This window comes from Coregonus lavaretus (genome assembly GCF_964263955.1).
Source record: "Coregonus lavaretus genome assembly, chromosome: 8".
Lineage (NCBI taxonomy): Eukaryota > Metazoa > Chordata > Actinopteri > Salmoniformes > Salmonidae > Coregonus > Coregonus lavaretus.
This window is the reverse complement of record NC_139995.1, coordinates 19,845,602-19,865,948: the sequence shown is the minus strand read 5'-3', so window position 1 is coordinate 19,865,948 and position 20,347 is coordinate 19,845,602. Positions and strand designations below refer to the sequence as shown.

Below are 20,347 nucleotides of genomic sequence, written 5' to 3'. Positions count from 1 at the left end.
AGTCAGTTCTACCAGCCTTGGCTTACCTCACAGCACAGCGCAAACTCTGTGGAGGGAGGGAGGGAGGGAGGGAGGGACTTCAACTGTAGGTGCCGGAACAAACAAAGTCAAATCTGAGAGGTGCCGAATCCAGTTCCGGCAGGATCCGGCTCAAATTAAGCACTGGTCATACTGGTCCTGCACTTGTTTTTTTATGTCAATTTCCCCTATACCAGCCATGATTGCTCTAACAATGGTAGGAAAAAGGTCACTAATATTTCCTGCAAGAGGACTACTACTTTATGGAGTTCAGATCTGCCTCAAGGCAGGTTCCCACACTATAGTCTATACCCACACACTTGTAAACTGCGGTATCCATCTCTTACCCTAGATTACAGGACTACTACACACTGTAATCTAGGGTAAGAGATGGATAGCACAGTTTACAAGTGTGTCGGTATAGACTATAGTGTGGGAACCTGCCTTGAGGCAGATCTGAACTCCATATAGTAGTAGTCCTGTAATCTAGGGTAAGAGATGGATACCGCAGTTTACAAGTGTGTGGGTATAGACTATACAGTGGGGGAAAAAAGTATTTAGTCAGCCACCAATTGTGCAAGTTCTCCCACTTAAAAAGATGAGAGGCCTGTAATTTTCATCATAGGTACACGTCAACTATGACAGACAAATTGAGAAAAAAAAATCCAGAAAATCACATTGTAGGATTTTTTTATGAATTTATTTGCAAATTATGGTGGAAAATAAGTATTTGGTCACCTACAAACAAGCAAGATTTCCTCTGTCCTCCACTCGTTACCTGTATTAATGGCACCTGTTTGAACTTGTTATCAGTATAAAAGACACCTGTCCACAACCTCAAACAGTCACACTCCAAACTCCACTATGGCCAAGACCAAAGAGCTGTCAAAGGACACCAGAAACAAAATAGTTGACATGTACCTATGATGAAAATTACAGGTCTCTCATCTTTTTAAGTGGGAGAACTTGCACAATTGGTGGCTGACTAAATACTTTTTTTTCCCCACTGTAGTGTGGGAACCTGCCTTGAGGCAGATCTGAACTCCATATAGTAGTAGTCCTGTTGCAGGAAATATTAGTGACCTTTTTCATTTAAAGTCCAAAAATCCAGAGAAAGATGGTGAATCGAACCCAGAACGAGCCAGAGAACTGTCAGTGATGGAGGAGAGGAGTGAGGGGCAAACTGTTCCTGATGGCGATGCTAATCCCGCCAGTTCAACATCACCACCGGCACCTCCACTAGCTAGTAGGCCTTCTAGCGACTCAGACTCAGCGGGAGAGGGAGATGGGGAGCTGGGGGGAGGGGGACAGTGCATCCACCTACGAAGTGATTGGAGCAGGTGCAACTTGCAGTTCAAGAACAAGCAAACGTATAACCCTAGTTTGTCATGCTGAATTCAAAATTGGGCTATACAACATGCAAAAAGGTAGGGAGCTTGGGTCTAGAAAGGACTGGAGGGATTAAACTAGCAAAAGAGTGGGTGGAATGTACAGTAAATTAACATCCTATGCATCAGACGCAAAAAACAACAACAACGAGCCCTAAAAAAAAAAAGGCGTATTTGGTGGCAGCAAGCCTCGTAGACAAGGCTAAAGAGGACACCCAGGTTAACACTCAAGAAAATTATAATAACAGACACTACAGCCAGTCTTCAGAACAGCCTTAGAAGGAGGCTAAACATCACAGCCACAGTCCCGCTCCTGGCTTTGAGCAAAAAGTTGACTCTCAGGAGTTAAATGGACTTGACATGGGGAGAGTCATTGTGGGATGTTTTGAAAACCAAGGTAGGATTTTTTTTCTGGTAATCTGAATATGTGCTTCATACTATCACATAGGCAGGAGGCTTATAATGTACACTGCTCAAAAAAATAAAGGGAACACTTAAACAACACAATGTAACTCCAAGTCAATCACACTTTTGTGAAATCAAACTGTCCACTTAGGAAGCAACACTGATTGACAATAAATGTCACATGCTGTTGTGCAAATGGAATAGACAACAGGTGGAAATTATAGGCAATTAGCAAGACACCCCCAATAAAGAAGTGGTTCTGCAGGTGGTGACCACAGACCACTTCTCAGTTCCTATGCTTCCTGGCTGATGTTTTGGTCACTTTTGAATGCTGGCGGTGCTTTCACTCTAGTGGTAGCATGAGACGGAGTCTACAACCCACACAAGTGGCTCAGGTAGTGCAGCTCATTCAGGATGGCACATCAATGCGAGCTGTGGCAAGAAGGTTTGCTGTGTCTGTCAGCGTAGTGTCCAGAGCATGGAGGCGCTACCAGGAGACAGACCAGTACATCAGGAGACGTGGAGGCTGTAGGAGGGCAACAACCCAGCAGCAGGACTGCTACCTCCGCCTTTGTGCAAGGAGGAGCAGGAGGAGCACTGCCAGAGCCCTGCAAAATGACCTCCAGCAGCCCACAAATGTGAATGTGTCTGCTCAAACGGTCAGAAACAGACTCCATGAGGGTGGTATGAGGGCCCGACGTCCACAGGTGGGGGTTGTGCTTACAGCCCAACACCGTGCAGGACGTTTGGCATTTGCCAGAGAACACCAAGATTGGCAAATTCGCCACTGGCACCCTGTGCTCTTCACAGATGAAAGCAGGTTCACACTGAGCACGTGACAGACGTGATAGAGTCTGGAGACGCCGTGGAGAACGTTCTGCTGCCTGCAACATCCTCCAGCATGACCGTTTTGGCAGTGGGTCAGTCATGGTGTGGGGTGGCATTTCTTTGGGGGGCCGCACAGCCCTCCATGTGCTCGCCAGAGGTAGCCTGACTGCCATTAGGTACCGAGATGAGATCCTCAGACCCCTTGTAAGACCATATGCTGGTGCGGTTGGCCCTGGGTTCCTCCTAATGCAAGACAATGCTAGACCTCATGTGGCTGGAGTGTGTCAGCAGTTCCTGCAAGAGGAAGGCATTGATGCTATGGACTGGCCCGCCCGTTCCCCAGACCTGAATCCAATTGAGCACATCTGGGACATCATGTCACGCTCCATCCACCAACGCCACGTTGCACCACAGACTGTCCAGGAGTTGGCGGATGCTTTAGTCCAGGTCTGGGAGGAGATCCCTCAGGAGACCATCCACCACCTCATCAGGAGCATGCCCAGGCGTTGTAGGGAGGTCATACAGGCACGTGGAGGCCACACACACTACTGAGCCTAATTTTGACTTGTTTTAAGGACATTACATCAAAGTTGGATCAGCCTGTAGTGTGGTTTTCCACTTTAATTTTGAGGGTGACTCCAAATCCAGACCTCCATGGGTTGATAAATTTGATTTCCATTGATAATTTTTGTGTGATTTTGTTGTCAGCACATTCAACTATGTAAAGAAAAAACTATTTCATAAGATTATTTCATTCATTCAGATCTAGGATGTGTTTTTTAAGTGTTCCCTTTATTTTTTTGAGCAGTGTATATTCTCATACGTGTTCTGCTGTAGTCTACATTGACTTATTTTATTTGACGTTATATTCCGATATGGTGATATTTGTTCTACTGCTACATTGATGTCTTGAAAATTATATGAAATTCGGGTCTTGTAAACCCCACAGCTGAGTATGTGTGCATATGGTGGGTGTTCTGCAGTGTCGTCTAAAAATGTTGCTGTACATTGATGTCTAGAAAATTAGGCTATAAGAAATTCGCACTTGTGTAAACCCCTAATTAGCACCTTGAGAGTGCTGTCCGTTTCACCACCATAGATAGTAGGCTACTTGGCTGCTACTTTGCGTTTGACACCTTTTTTCTCAGGGTGTTCCGGTACCAGGCCGGCTACTGTATCAAATAAATAAATTGCTGCTTCCACAACACAATAGTTCTATTGATTGCTACAATGTAACCCACGCTATGGCCCATACGCGCAGTGACTGACACATTGTCCGATTTTCACTAGTTCACCAATATATAATTATCTGTAGCTTACGGGGTACGACTATCACTGCTCTAGAGCTCCTTACGAAGTTGCACCAATGTTATTACACGACCATTACAAATCGCCCCTAATACAATTTCTGGATTAGTAGCTTCGCATTTGTCGACAAATCATCCCGGCCCGGCTTCCCAGATATCAGTTGTAACTTTTTGGTGGCACTGCTTTGGCTGGTATACAGTAAAATGCATTCCGAGAAAAGTGAGTGTTTGAAGGTTCTAACTTCGAAAATAAACTTATCGGGAATAATAAAAAGTTTGTGGTCGATCGGAAGAATAACCTGCACATTTATTAAACCTGGCGCTTACCTTCTGCAAACTAAAATATAGACGCTCCAGGTCGCCATAACATCGGAAACACCGGTAACACCGGCATGCAGTATATTATTAGTCACAAGGTGGAGTTGTAGGATGTAGTTCCGACTTGGAGAAGTGCAGTATCTGCAGTTGGTTTTGCATTCAATTCTGAAAAAATAACAATAAATCACCACCTATCCCAATACATTTTATTTCGTTAGAAATGTTAAACCCCAAATAGGTATTGAAGCATCTTGTAAATTATTCATGTTTACATGAGATGAAATCATAGCTTTCTTTTTTAATTCCAAGGAAAATGCCTCATCTGAGATATCTGCATGTGACCTTTGCAATGCCTCTCAACACAACTTTCAATTCAACAGATTTCCTAGTCCAGTCATACACAGTAACACCAAGGGCAGGGTTTGGTTGTCAACATGTAATACCTCTGAAGAAAAACGCAAGCAAGCAATAAATACTATCTTTACTACCATTTCTGTTCCTTCATCCTGATGTAAGATGTACAGTATTCAGAAAAATACATACTGATGCCAATTAGGATGCTGGAGTTAAGGAGAAATAAATGTTAAGATATTGATTTGTTACACATGTTCTCATAATTTCCTTCTTAAATACTTAGATTTGGATCATTAAAATAATACAATAAATCACAGATTCTCAAATCCCATTTCATTTAAAAACAGCGATGGAATGTAATAAAAAAAATACTATTCTTTAATCAAAACTAAAAGGGGCATGAACTCCTATTTTCCCATCCTTTACAGTGAATGCACTTCTACAAAAATCAGTTTATTGTATCTGTCTCTAGTGTATGGACGCTAAATAGATAGATCAGTCTATTTCTGTTTTTTGAGCAGTTTGTCAATCTGGGTTTTGTACATGTTCTTGACGTCCTCCAGGTCAAGACTCAGCTCCTCTGCCTCCTCAGCCTTCTCTCCATACATCTGGAGGATGGTGTTGTGTCTCTGCTCCAGCTCCTAAAACACAGTCAGTCACACAACACAGGCTCAGAGGTCAACACTAGATCTCTAGTCTCAAGAAGGTTTACTCTAGTGGACTTTCCTTCATCTGTGACTAGATGGTTATAAATCTCTGGCCAGCAATTTATCTTGTGAGATGTTAGTTCTCACATAACATCTTGGTTTTAAGCTAAATAATCACAACAGGGATTTACCCTAATACGATTCAACTGGCTTAGTGGTACTTGTATGAATTTATCCTCTCCTCACCTGAAGTTGCACTTTCAGTTTGGGGTTCTCCTTCGCACTGACCTCCATCTCCTCAATCTGATTGGTCAATCTGACCATCTCCTCAGCCATGGAAGAGCGAGTCCTCTCCAGACTAGAGATCTCCAGCTGAGGGGGGTGACGAGAGAGAAAGAAAGAGAGCGAGGGAAAGAAAGAGGTAAGATCCTGGCAAGCATAGTTTTTCAACAACCATCAGAAAGTATATTTGTAAATCAGACACTTAATCGAAAACTAGAAGGCATTTGAAGAAATGCACGTAGGACACTCTTCCAATGGTAGTCCTCAAAGCAATGTCAAAGAAGTGTCAGGCAGGCAGCTGGTACCTGTAGCTGCGCTCTCTCCCTCTCTGAGTTTAAGCTGGGACTGCAGGTTCTCGATGATGTTGGAGCCTCCACTGAGCCGAGCCGTCTCATACAGGTTGGTCCCACTCAAAGACATGGACATGGTCATCGTCCCCAATGACTGATCCAGAGAGTCCTGCTGATGAAATACAATATATTTATTATTATAAATACAAAACAGGTCTATCTTGTTAACCATCCAACCTCAAGAGAGACAAATATGCAAACTAGCTCTGATTAGGCCCTTTGCCATAAGTTCCCTATTCATTTTACTGAGGTCACCAGCCCTAATTCTGGGCAAAAAATGGGAGGTTGGCTGGGTGCGAAAGGGTAAACAGTGTGCCTGTGGCGAGTACCTGAGGGAAGGAGGAGTGCAGGCAGGTGTGGTCTACCCCACTGATGGAGCTGGAATGGGACAGGGAGGGGGTAGATAAGGCTGGGGGCTCACCCACAGACTGAACTAATGACTTCCGCTCCTTATGACAGAGAAACATACACATCATGTCATTTTCTTTCAACACAGACTGATTTAAGAACAGACATACAAGGCTGGTCATTGATATAGAACATAAATCAATAAATAGATCTATCTTTTCCTTGAGGGCCTCTTGTGCTAGATAGCATTTCTTCTTTTGCTCCACCTTCATTTTTTCCATCTCCAGCTGATTGGTCAGGAGTAGCTGGTGGGAGGAACAGAGGAGGTTAAATCAAATCAAATGTATTTATAAAGCCCTTTTTACATCAGCAGATGTCACAAAGTGCTATACAGAAACCCAACCTAAAACCCCAAACAATGCAGATATAGAAGCACAGTGGCTAGGAAAAACTCCCTATAAAGGCAGGAAACTAGGAAGAAACCAGGCTCTGAGGATGTGTGAGGAGTGTTGTTACGTTACTGCAGGGTGAGTAGGGCAGGGGAAGGAACATACCTTCTCCTTCTTGGCCTCCTCCTGTGTTCGAATGTGCTCTCCCCTCAGATTCTCCAGCTCCACATGCTCCCTACACCATCAGGATTACAAAAAATGGCCATTAATGGAAAGGCTTCAAAGCTTTGTATTCATACCCCTTGACTTATTCCACATTTTGTTGTGTTACAGCGTGAATTCAAAATTGATTAAATAAATACAACATCTCACCCATCTACACACAATTCCCCATAATGACAAAGTGAAAACATGTTTTTAGAAATTTTAGCAAATTTATTGAAAATGAAATACAGAAATATCTCATATACAAAAGTATTCACATCCCTGAGTCAATACATGTTAGAATCTCCATTGGCAGCGATTACAGCTGTGTCTTTCTGGGTAAGTGTCTAAGAGCTTTGCACACCTGGATTGTACAATATTTGCCCATTATTCTTTTCAAAATTCTTCAAGCTCTGTCAAATTGGTTGTTGATCATTGCTAGACAACCATTTTCAAGTCTTGTCATAGATTTTCAAGCAATTCGGCCACTCCGGAGCGTTCACCGTCTTCTTTGTTAGCAAATCCAGTGTAGATTTGGATTTGGGTTTTAGGTTATTGTCCAGCTCAAAGGTGAATTCGTCTCCCAGTGTCTGGTGGAAAGCAGACTGAAAAAGGTTTTATTTCAGGATTTTGCCTGTGTTTAGCTCCATTCCGTTTCTTTTTCATCCTGAAAAACTCCAGTCCTTAATGATTACAAACATACCCATAACATGATGCAGCCACCAGTGACATGCTTCACTATGGGGATGTTGTTCTCGGGGTGATGAGAGGTGTTGGGTTTGCGCCAGACATAGCATTTTCCTTGATGGCCAAAAAGCTCAGTTTTAGTCTCATCTGACCAGAGTACCTTCTTCCATATGTTTGGGGAGTCTCCCACATGGCTTTTGGCGAACACCAAACGTTTGCATATTTATTTCTTTAAGCAATGGCTTTTTTCTGCCCACTCTTCCGTAAAGCCCAGCTCTGTGGAGTGTACGGCTTAAAGTGGTCCTATGGACAGATACTCCAATCTCCGCTGTGAAGCTTTGCAGCTCCTTCAGGGTTATCTTTGGTCTCTTTGTTGCCTCTGATGAATGCCCTCCTTGCCTGGTCCGTGAGTTTTGGTGGGCGGCCCTCTCTTGGAAGGTTTGTTGTGGTGCCATATTCTTTCCATTTTTTTATAATGATTTAATGGTGCTCCGTGGGATGTTCAAAGTTTTGGATATTGTTGTATAACCCAACTCTGATCTGTACTTCTCCACAACTTTGTCCCTGACCTGTTTGGAGAGCTCCTTGGTCTTCATGGTGCCGCTTGCTTGGTGGTGCCCCTTGCTTAGTGGTGTTGCAGACTCTGGGGCCTTTCAGAACAGGTGTATATATACACTGAGATCATGTGACAGATCATGTGACACTTAGATTGCACACAGGTGGACTTTATTTAACTAACTATGTGACTTCTGAAGGTAACTGGTTGCACCAGATCTTATTTAGGGGCTTCATAGCAAAGGGGGTGAATACATATGCACACACCACTTTTCCATTATTGATGTTTTAGAATTTTTTGAAACAAGTTATTTTTTTAATTTCACTTCGCCAATTTGGACTATTTTGTGTATGTCCATTACATGAAATCCAAATAAAAATCCATTTAAATTACAGGTTGTAATGCAACAAAATAAAAAACTACAAAGGGGATAATACTTTTGCAAGGCATTGTATGCTTGAAAATATGGAGAGTGGTACTCAGTAATGGGTTGTATAGGATTTGCTCCAAACATATCACTTTGTATTCAGGAAGCCCTCCACTACCTGCTTCTGTCATCCAGTTTCTCCCGCCTGATCTTCTCTGCGTCCAGCTGACCGTGGAGACGCCCTTTCTCCTGGCGAAGCAGGGAATTCTGGGACTCCAGTGAGACCAGCTGGGCCTTAATGGCCAGAAGCTCCTCAGTTGCTGTTCGCTCCTTTTCCAAGGCAATGGCCAGCTGGGCCTGTGCCTCCACTGTTGAGTTAAAGGGTGGGAGCAATCTGGTCCTGACAAGACTTAGAAAGCTGTTGTTACAAACTAAAGTAACTTTTGACATCAGAGACATCTGTTCTCACCTAGTCGATCTGAAATGCTCTTCTCTAGCTCCTCCCATGACGCCGTCTGGCTCCCCAGCGAAGCCTGCAGGTTCTCGATCTGTCTGAGCAGGGGCCGTGTTGCCGAGGTAACAATCTGACTCAGCTCCTGGTTCCTGGTCTCCGCCCCCTGCAGTCTCTATAGACACAACCGGTAAACACATCAGTGTGTAACCTTTGACCCCTATCACACAAGCATGGCTGCGCCTTACAGTCAACTCCAAAGAAGTAATGAAGAGAACAGGCATGTGTGAGTGTCTCCTACCTGCGGGTGGTCACTGATCTCCTCCCTCAGGTAGTCTTCTTTCCTGGCCTGCTGCTGTTCAGCCCTCTGCAGAGCCAGCCGTAGATCAGCCACCTGATTGACCAGAGCATCCTGCTGTATGCGGGCCTCCTCCTGGGACTTCACAAGGGTCAGAGCCAGCTCCTCCTTGGCCTGGGTCTCCCTGCTCAAAGCATCCTCCTGGGCCTCGCTGGCATGGCTGGCCTTGGCTTTGTGCAGCCCCGCCAGTTCCCTGAGATCACACACATACACCCCACCATGTCACTGCATGGCTTGGAAATATGAGTTGGTGCTTCTGTGACCGTCTTTACCCGTCAGAATGGTGTGTCTTTGTGGGATTTCTAAATGACAAGCACGTCTGAAGCAGGAAAAAAGTTGGAAAAGTAGAGTTTTTATTATTTTACAAGTTAGAGTGAAGTATGTACACTACCAGTCAAGAGTTTGGCAACACCTGCTCATTCAAGGGTTTTTCTTTATTTTTACTATTTTTTACATTGTAGAATAATAGTGAAGACATCAAAACTATGAAATAACACATATGGAATCATGTAGTAACCAAAAAAAGTGTTAAACAAATCAAAATATGTTTTATATTTAAGATTCTTCAAATAGCCACCCTTTGCCTTGATGATAGCTTTGCACACTCTTGTCATTCTCTCAACCAGCTCCATGAGGTAGAATGCATTTCAATTAACAGGTGTGCCTTCTTAAAAGTTAATTTGTGGAATTTATTTCCTTCTTAATGCATTTGACCCAATCCATTGTGTTGTGACAAGGTAGGTGGGGTATACAGAAGATAGCCCTATTTGGTAAAAGACCAAGTTCATATTATGGCAAGAACAGCTCAAATAAGCAAAGAGAAACGACAGTCCGTCATTACTTTAAGACATGAAGGTCAGTCAATATGGAACATTTCAAGAACTTTTAAAGTTTCTTCAAGTGCAGTCGCAAAAACCATCAAGCGCTATGATGAAACTGGCTCTCATGAGGACCGCCACAGGAATGGAAGACCCAGAGTTACCTCTGCTGCAGAGGATAAGTTCATTAGAGTTACCAGCCTCAGAAATTGCATCCCAAATAAATGCTTCACAGAGTTCAAGTAACAGACACATCTCAACATCAACTGTTCAGAGGAGACTGTGTGAATCAGGCCTTCATGGTTGAATTTCTGCAAAGAAACCGCTACTAAAGGACACCAATAAGAAGAAGAGACTTGCTTGGGCCAAGAAACACGAGCAATGGATATTAGACCATTGGAAATGTGTCCTTTGGTCTGGAGTCCAAATTGGAGATTTTGGGTTCAAACCGCCGTGTCTTTGTGAGACGCGGTGTGGGTGAACGGATGATCTCCGCATGTGTAGTTCCCACCATAAAGCATGGAGGAGGTGGTGTTATGGTGTGGGGGTGCTTTGCTGATGACACTGTCTGTGATTTATTTAGAATTCAAGGCACACTTAACCAGCATGGCTACCACAGCATTCTGCAGTGATACGCCATCCCATCTGGTTTGGGCTTAGTGGGACTATCATTTGTTTTCCAACAGGACAATGACCCAACACACCTCCAGGCTGTGTAATGGCTATTTTACCAAGAAGAAGAGTGATGGAGTGCTGCATCAGATGACCTGGCCTCCACAATCCCCCGACCTCAACCCAATTGAGATGGTTTGGGATGAGTCGGACGGCAGAGTGAAGGAAAAGCAGCCAACAAGTGCTCAGCATATGTGGGAACTCCTTCAAGACTGTTGGAAAAGCATTCCAGGTGAAGCTGGTTGAGAGAATCTTTTAAAAAAAAGATTTCTTAAACACTTTTTTGGTTACTAAATGATTCCATGTGTTATTTCATAGTTTTTATGTATTCACTATTCATCTACAATGTAAAAAATAGTACAAAATTAAGAAAAACCCTTGAATGAGTAGGTGTGTCCAAACTTTTGACTGGTACTGTATTCTTACTTGTAGGAGTTGTCGAGGGCAGCCTGCAGGCTCTTTTTGTTTTCCTGGAGCTCCTCTGAGTCACTCTGGAGTTTGGTCATGTCCTTCTCCTGGTGCTCTACCACTATGTTCAGCTTGTTAATGTTGTCCCTGTGCTGCTTCTCCACCTCCTCCTTCCCATCAAGAAGCTACAGACACACACACAGCCAGGCATGGTTCGATACTAATGGGCTTTCAGGATCAGGACACACTTATGATGCCTGCGAAGTAATGCGATTTTTCTAGAAAATTCTAAAATTTAAGATATTTCCACTGACCTGCTGTAGGTGTTTGAGCTCTTGCTCTTTCAGCATCTTGTTCTGTTTGGTGATTTTGGTCTCACTCTCCTTCTCCTTCACATGCAGCTTCTTGATGATGTTGGAGTGCTGCAGCTGCTACTTGGACAGCTTCTCACCCTCCTCAAGCAGTCCAAGGATCTGCACCTCCTTCTCTCTGATGATCTCCATAGTCTCGTTGGAGTTCAGTCTGGTGGACAGCTCTTCCCTCATCCCCTTAAACTCCTATGGAGGAAACATAACAGTACAAAGACTTGAGAGAGTATGCTTGAAGAAGGTTTTTTTTTTCTTTATGTGACTATCATTGTCAATAATGTTCAGTTATATAAATCAATTATCTTAAATTAGTTCTTAGGGAATGTGTTAGTTCTTAGCTTGTGTTTTACCTTCTTGGCAATGTCTCTCTCCTTGCATGCTAGCTGGGCTTTCCTCTCTGTGTCTGCGATGCGCTGGGTGAACCCCTTCAGAGACTGAACACTGGAACTCTCCTCTTTAAGACCAATCACCTCACTGTGACACACACAAAGGACCATCCTTATCCATACACCATACCTTTCCATAGACTCAACCAAAAGGAAAAAATTGGCAATTTATTTATTTAGGCTATTCTAATATAGACCATGCAATACACACTGAACAAAAATATAAAACACAACATGCAACAATTTACAGTTACAGTTAATATAAGGAAATCAGTCAATGGAAACATATTAACTAGGCCCTAATCTATGGGTTTCACATGACTGGGAATACAGATACGCATCTGTTGTTCACAGACACCTTTAAAAAAAGGTAGGGGCGTGGATCAGAAAACCATTTCATATCTGGTGTGACAACCACTTGCCTCATGCAGCGCAACACATCTCCTTCGCATAGAGTTACTCAGACGGTTGCCGTTGTCCCACTCCTTGGCTGTGCAAAGTTGTTGGATATTGGCGGAATCTGGAACGCGCTGTCGTACACGCTGATCCAGAGCATCCCAAACATGCTCAACGGGTGACATGTCTGGTGAGTATGCAGGCCATGGAAGAACTGGGACCTTTTCAGCTTCCAAGAATTGTGTACAGATCCTTGCGACATGGGGCCATGCATTGTCATGCTATGCTGAAACATGAGGTGATGGCGGCGGATGAATGGCACGACAATGGGCCTCAGGATCTCATCACCGTATCTCTGTGTATTCAAATTGCCATTGATAAAATGCAATTGTGTTCGTTGTCCGTCACCATGGGGCACAACGTTGACATCAGCAAACCGCTCACCCACATGACCCCATACACGCAATCTGTCCTGTACAGTTGAAACCGGAAATCATCCGTGAAGAGCATACTTCTCCAACATGTCAGTGGCCATCGAAGGTGAGCGTTTTCCCACTGAAGTCGGTTACGACGCCGAACTGCAGTCAGGTCAAGACGACAAGCACGCAGATGAGCTTCCCTGAGATGGTTTCTGACAGTTTGTGCAGAAATTCTTTGTTTGTGCAAACCCACAGTTTCATCAGCTGTCCGGGTGGCTAGTCTCAGATGATCCCGCAGGTGAAGAAGCCAGATGTGGAGGTCCTGGGCTGGCATGGTAACACGTGGTCTGCGGTTGTGAGGCCGGTTGGACGTACTGCCAAATTCTCCAAAACAATGTTGGAGGCGGCTTATGGTAGAGAAATGAACATTCCATTATCTGGCAACAGCTCTGGTGGACATTCCTGCAGTCAGCACGCTCCCTCAAAACTTGAGACATATGTGGCGTTGTGTTGTGTGACAAAACTGCACATTTTAGAGTGGCCTTTTATTGTCCCCAACACAGGGTGCACCTGTGTTATGATCATGCTGTTTAATCAGCTTTTTGATATGCCACACCTGACAGGTGGATGGATTATATTGACAAAGGAGAAATGCTCACTAACTGGGATGTAAACAAATTTGTGGAAAGTTTGTGGGATCTTTTATTTCAGCTCATGAAACATGGGACCAACACTTTACATGTTGCGTTTATATTGTTGTTCAGTATATTTCCATAGGTGTGTTTAGAGAATGCTCCTTTCTGCTCTTACAATGCATTTTCAGACATGGGTTTTACCCAATGGCAAGATCTTTATACTCACTCTTTAAGGTTGTCACACTCTTCCTCCAGCCTGGCCTTGTCTTTGCTGATTGACAGCAGCTGTAACTCCCTCTTCTAAAGGCAGCTTGACAGCTCATCAATTACCTACAAAAAAGTCCACATAGGAATTTCACAGGAAATGCACTCAGTGAATGCATAAAAACACTGATAGGGTACCTTGTTTCTAGACTTGTTATCAAAGGACAACTTAATTTTCACAGTTTCCACCAAGAATGTTGTTCAAATAGAGGAGCACACTGTTTAATCCATGATGGTTTGGGGAATGTTTCTTCTCCACAGGGTCATTCCATGTCATTTCAGCAAGCCATGACACCCACCATCTCAGATTGTTCTGAAATCATGTCTGTAGTTAGAAACAGATCAGATTAGCATTACTGCAACATTATTTTGTTGAAATATAATTTATCTCTGAGAAATTAAGCTAATTGTTTGCACCCAAATTGGCCATTTTAATTTATAGGATAAGGATTAATATAATATTCAATAAATATAGTACCTAACATTTAATTTGGACCAAACCTTTTCCTAACAATGACTAAGACATGGGGAATCCAAAGAAATGGTCAAAAGCCACCCATGGACCCCTCACATCAATCCCACCTCAACGACGAGTATACAGTATCAGTTTTCTATGTCTGACAAGTAATATGGAGCTGCAGCTGAGAATTATTTCTTCATCCTATGTAATGTATCCTCAGTGAATATGGTGATGTTTTCTTTCCCTGTTCAGATACATTTGTCTTTGAAGTTGTTAGGTTTATGGCCCATCTCACATCCTGATATTATCAGGTTCTGACCACTAGATGGTGCTGTTCTTGCTGTTAGGTCAAAATAATAATAAAATAATCCACCCTCAATGTTAAAGAGCGACTGCCTTTAAAAAGCAACAAATCCCTTTGAAAAAGGCCTATGTGGCATCAAATCGAGTCAGAAACTGTTATTCTAGTGTCAAAATTGACTACAAAGTGTAAATAGGATAATTTGTGTCAAAATAAAGTCAGTCTCATCTAAAATGGAGTTTGGAATATCCGTGCGTCTCAACATGTAAATTAAGGTTCGGTTTTGATTTGACGATATCCATTTGCCAACTAACATGGGGTGAACAGCTCTGGTGATTGCTCTCTATCCAATAGTAGACAGTGAGAAAGACCTGCCAAGCAGCTCCAACTTTGTTTACATAAGACAACACGTCACACTTTTTTTTTTACTTGAGAAATAATGCACCAAACACCTTAGTTAGATGTAAAAGTGCAACTAAAACAGCCGTGGCAAAAATGTCAACATTTATTACAGATTTCTTGTGTTATCTTAGATTCATTGTGGGGATTTTGAGGAAGTGAAATTGGCTTCAGCATCTACAGTGTCTCATGGGGGACAAACATTAACTAAATGCGGAATCGGTGGGTAAACACACCTCCAAGACTGAAATCTCATTTTTCTAATGAGCAACAGAAAAACACATGCCAATCAGCATGTTCAGTGGCTCTTTAAAGGGTTAGTTCACCCACATTTCAAAATGACATTGGCTTCCTTACCCTGTAAGCAGTTTATGGACAAGGTCCAATTTGTAAGTCGCTCTGGATAAGACCGTCTGCTAAATGACTTAAATGTAAATGTATGACAGCAACCCATGGTTTGGTTTTGTTTAGCAGGCCACTGTTTCAAATGCTAACTTTTTAGCATTTGTGGCACATATCCAATGCAAGTCAACTGTACCTATATTAGCATTTCATCTATAAGCAACATCATTGAGTTACACAATCAATTTTTAGATATGTAAATGCTAATATAGGTACCATTGACTTGCATTGGATTTGTGCTACAAATGCTAAAGAGTTAGTATTTGAAACAGTAGACAACAAAACCAAAGCATGGATTGCTGTCATACCTTGTGTCCATAAACTGCTTACAGGGTAAGGAAACCAATGTCATTTAAAAATGTGGGTGAACTAGGCCTATCCCTTTAACATCACCTGGAACAGCACCATCTAGTGGTCAGAACCTGGTACTATCAGGATGGGACATAAACCTAACAACTTCAATGACTAATTTATCTGAACAACGGGGGAAAAAAACATCACCAAATTCCCTGAGAATACATTACATAGGATGAAGAAACAATACTCCGAGCCACTGCTACATGTCAAATATAGAGAACTGATGCTATATACTCATTGTTAGGGTGGGATTAGCATTGGGTGTGGGGGGTCCGGGGGTCCGTGGGTGGCTTTTGAACATTTCTTCGGATTCCAAAAAAACTTTGGTCCAAATCGGATGTTAGAAACTATATTTATTGAATTAGATTAATTTCTCAGAGATCAAATTATATTTCAATAAAATAATGTTGCAGGAATGCCAATCTTATCCGTTTCGAACAGAAACAATTTCAGAACAATCTGAGATGGGTGTCGAAATCCTCTTTCTTGTGCTTTTTTAAGTGCAGCGTCCCCACGGGGACCATTTACAGTGCGTTCGGAAAGTATTCAGACCCCTTGACTTTTTCCACTTTGTTATATTAAAGCCTTATTCTAAAATGGATTTCTCAATCTACACACATCACCCCATAATGACAAAGCAAAAAACTGTTTTGAAATGTATATATTAAAAATAAAAAAACAGAAATCACATTTAAATAAGTATTCAGACCCTTTACTCAGTACTTTGTTGAAGCACATTTGGCAGCGATTAACACCTCAAGTCTTCTTGGCATGATGCTACCACCATGCTTCACCGTAGGGATGGTACCAGGTTACCTCCAGACGTGCTGCTTGGCATTCAGGCTAAAGAGTTCAATCTTGGTTTCATCAGACTACATAATCTTGTTTCCTCATGGTCTGAGAGTCCTATAGGTGCCTTTTGGAAAACTCCAAGCGGGCTGTCATGTAACTTTTACTGAGGAGTGGCTTCCGTCTGGCCACTCTACATAAAGGCCTGATTGGTGGAGTGCTGCAGAGATGGTTGTCCTTCTGGAAGGTTCTCCCATCTCCACAGAGGAACTCTGGAGCTCTGTTAGAGTGACCATCGGGTTCTTCATCAGACATGCACTGTCAAATGTGGGACCTTATATAGACAGGTGTGTGCCTTTCCAAATCATATCCAATCAATTGAATTTACCACAGGTGGACTCCAATCAAGTTGTAGAAACATCTCAAGGATGATCAATGGAAACAGGATGCACCTGAGCTCAATTTCGAGGGTCAATACTTACGTAAATAAGGTATTTCTGTTTTTAATACATTTGCAAAAATGTCTAAAAACCTGGTTTTCACTTTGTCATTATGGGGTAGTGTGTTTAGATTGATGAGGAAATGTTTTTCTTTAATACATTTTAGAGTAAGGCTGTAACGTAACAAGAAATGTGAAAAAAGGTCTGAATACTTTCCGAATGCACTGTACTTTGGCAAATGAACAGGATTGCCCAACAGTGCCATGATTCTGCTCTCCATGAGTTGGTATTTAAAGTCACAAACCCATGCACACTCACACAACACACACTGTTCTTAAAAAGTGGTGTTACAAGTTGCAAAGGTCATGTTGTGGACCAGTGTGTTACCTTTTGAAGCTCTAGAATCTGACAAGTTGACACTCCTCTTTTCTACTCTGTTATTGGTGGGGGCAGCTGTTCCTCAGGCTTCTCGCTGTTAACAGGCGTGGCACTGCGACCACTCTCCTCCATCTCATTCTTATCCACAGACTGATCCTTCATTGTTTCTGTTAGCCCCTCCTTCTCCTCCCGTTCCTGTGCGGTGGTTGCAACTATGACAGGAGGTGAGGGCATGTGCCCTGCGGTGACAGATGCCAGCGTCCGGCTCCCTGGGATCTCATCGTCTGAGTTGACTTCGCTGACACTGCGGCTGTCCAGAGAGTGCATGCTGAACGAGTCGATGCGCTCAAAGGCATCTGAGGAGGATCCGCAGCTCTCGGTCAGCTTGGGGTAGTCCTCCAGACGGGAGAAGTCCCCACAGGCAGAGGCTGAGAGCAGCTGGAAGGAGCCCTGCATCAGGTGGAGGCCTGCCTTGGCCTCTGCAGTCTCTTGCCTGGAACTGGCCGAGCTCTCACTCTGCATACTTTCATGGTCCAAAACCTCTATGTCACTAGTGGTGGAGGTGCCTGAGGAGAATGTGCTGACAGGAGGGGAGGGGGTGTTGCTCTGTCTGTCCTCTGATTTAGGGGAGGGTGCATCGCTCTGCCTGTCCTCCGCTTTGGGGTCTTTGGGCTCCAATAGGATTTCCTTAGGGGCTGTGGTAGGAGATGGGTCGAAGGGGGGCTCCAGTTCAGTGTTGATGGGGGGTTCAGAAGTGTCAACAACATCATCATGTTGGGTGTCTGAGGGAGTGTTCTGTTTGTGCATCCTCAGGAACAGCAGTTGTATCCTCTACAGTTGATTCTACCCAGCTCTCACTGATTAGTGGACTGTCAGTGTCATCATGAGCATCACCCTGAGCCAGTACTGGAGGGTCTGGTGTCTGAATGAGGACGATTTCTGAGGAAGACCATAGACTTTTGGACTCCTGGTCTTCCAGTCTGTCGGTTTCATTCAGCCCTGGCTTTTGAGGGTCCACGTCGTCCTTAATCACAGTCTCCTTGTCCTCCTCATCCTTCTCCTGTGGCCGCCTGTGGGACATGGTGGGTGGCACAGACACAATCTGGTTATTCATGACACCCTGGAGTTTTCCTGGGGGCAGAAAAGCACTGAAGAAGTTTTCTGTTTCATCCACAACCGTGCGGGTGACAGGGGTCGTGATGGCCTCAGATGACAGGGGGAGAGTTGTTGCGCACTCCTCCGGAGATTCCAATTTTGTCAACCCCCATCCACCGGTCAATGGCGTCTTCCCTGGTAGATCTAACAGGAAAACAGGTTGTAGCTTGTTGGTTAATGGCCAGAAAATAAGGGCATGTAACAGTCAGACTCCAAAGCATTTCAAATATTTGCTTTATTGGGTAAATTAGACACCTCTTCATGGACAGCTAGAGTTTCGATTCCATTGGTAATCACATAAATTCAGAAATAATGCTCAAACGCAAATGGTTGTGTAATATTAATCACAAAACAACCACTGACAGCAGTACACAGATATGATATAACAATAGCTAACGTTCCTTCACCTACCGTGTTACTTCACCTACCGTCATAAGGCATTACCACTGTGTCACCCCATTCGTCTTCTTTAATGTCAAGAACTCGGTCGATGGATTTCTGAGCTGTTGTCAAAGCTTGTTTGGCAAAGCTTGACAGCTGGGTAGAGCTGAACCAACTCATGATAGCTGTCTCTTGCTTGCAAGCGCTAACGTTAGTGAACAGACTCTAGCTAGCTAGCCAACTTAGCTAGGAGTATGAACATCCAAATGAGGTTTGCTAACAAGACAGAGTTCACTTGTCAGCTTCAAATAATATGCCCATTTGACGCAATGCATCATGTTTTAACAACAATCTCTGTCGAGTAACTCCAAAAAGGAAATGCGAAGCAAAGCAGCGAGTTGGCTAACTTGGTTAGCTAGCTAGATAACCAACAATCAGGCAAACCCTTCCTCGATACAAGTCAAAGAATACTCCAGAAAGTTAACGTTAGCTAGCTAGTTCAGCCATACAGTCGAATGAAAAGCCCTGCCTCAATCAGGACATGACTCTTTAAATGATATTGTTATGACGTTTCATTAACCGTCTTTCTCTTACGTCGTCGATTTGTTTAGGTATTTTTGAAATATGGCGTAAGCGCAGACCTCAATTTGGGGAGTTTCTTCATATGGGCGTTCCTTTATATCAAGAAACGCCCATTAGTGCCTGCCATTGGTCAGTCCATTGATACCTGCCATTGGTCAGTTCCTGCCATAGAGATTCTATTACATTGTGTCAGAGAGGAAGAGGGAGGCCGAACTCAGCGGAAACTCGGTCTCCATCCAGCAGGTGGCGTTTTTTTTCATTGTTTCGCCCACCAAGCAATTCGTTTTTGTATGGAGGTCAATGAGAGCGTCGTATTTGGTGTATGGCTTTTGCTGTGTGAGGTTTATTTGATCGAAAGTTTCCCGATGCTTAAATTGGTACAAGTGTACTGATATAAGTAGGACACGTGACATCCCGGCAACTTTGAGAAAAAATACTATATTGAAGTTGTCTCGAGATCGCTATGCATATTCATAATACGAGGCTAGTAGCATATCGTCTCTCCATTGACTACAGGTGGTTGACGTGAACAACCCTCATCGAATATTCAAAAATATGTATAACAATAATGAGATTTATCCCCCAATCCAAAGAAAGGATAGAGGAGCTAGACAGCCCGCCGTGCCGCTTTGTGTACAACGACCACATTGGGAGAGACATGTATCTTGTCAATATATCCAAAATCTTTGATTGTGTTCTAATTCCTAATTCTATGTTTCCTGCACTGTCCCAGTGGTCGTCACTAGTTATCAGAGCCACAAAGTAATACACTCCACACATTTCTGCAATTTCTCTTAAAATGTGATTTTAAATCTAACCCTATGCCTAACCCTAACCTTAAATTAAGACGAAAAAGCACATTTATATTTTTATGGATTTACCATATATACTTTGTGGCTGTGCTATCTAGTGGAAACCACTGTCCCACGATGTCCCAAGCTCAATTTTATCGGTCGCCACTAGTTACCATAGCCACAAAGTCATAAACCCCGCCTATTTCTACAATTTATCTTCTTAAAATCTGATTTTAAACTTAACCTTATGCCTAATCCTAACCTTAAATGAATGAGTGTCGAACTT

The 20,347-nt window shown here is 43.2% G+C and overlaps 1 pseudogene across 1 annotated transcript; it reads right to left on the bottom strand.

Moving 5' to 3' along the window:
• Window positions 1-4,448: 4,448 nt before the first annotated feature.
• Window positions 4,449-18,961, bottom strand: LOC311133391 (TATA element modulatory factor-like; annotated as a pseudogene). Its single transcript, XR_014615375.1, has 14 exons — window positions 18,733-18,961; window positions 17,159-18,448; window positions 13,586-13,689; window positions 11,874-11,997; window positions 11,470-11,712; window positions 11,174-11,340; window positions 9,201-9,450; window positions 8,918-9,074; window positions 8,627-8,816; window positions 6,800-6,869; window positions 6,227-6,550; window positions 5,853-6,009; window positions 5,512-5,637; window positions 4,449-5,259 (listed from the first exon to the last, which is right to left on the bottom strand). The product of XR_014615375.1 is annotated as a TATA element modulatory factor-like (transcript).
• Between the last annotated feature and the right edge of the window lie 1,386 nt (window positions 18,962-20,347).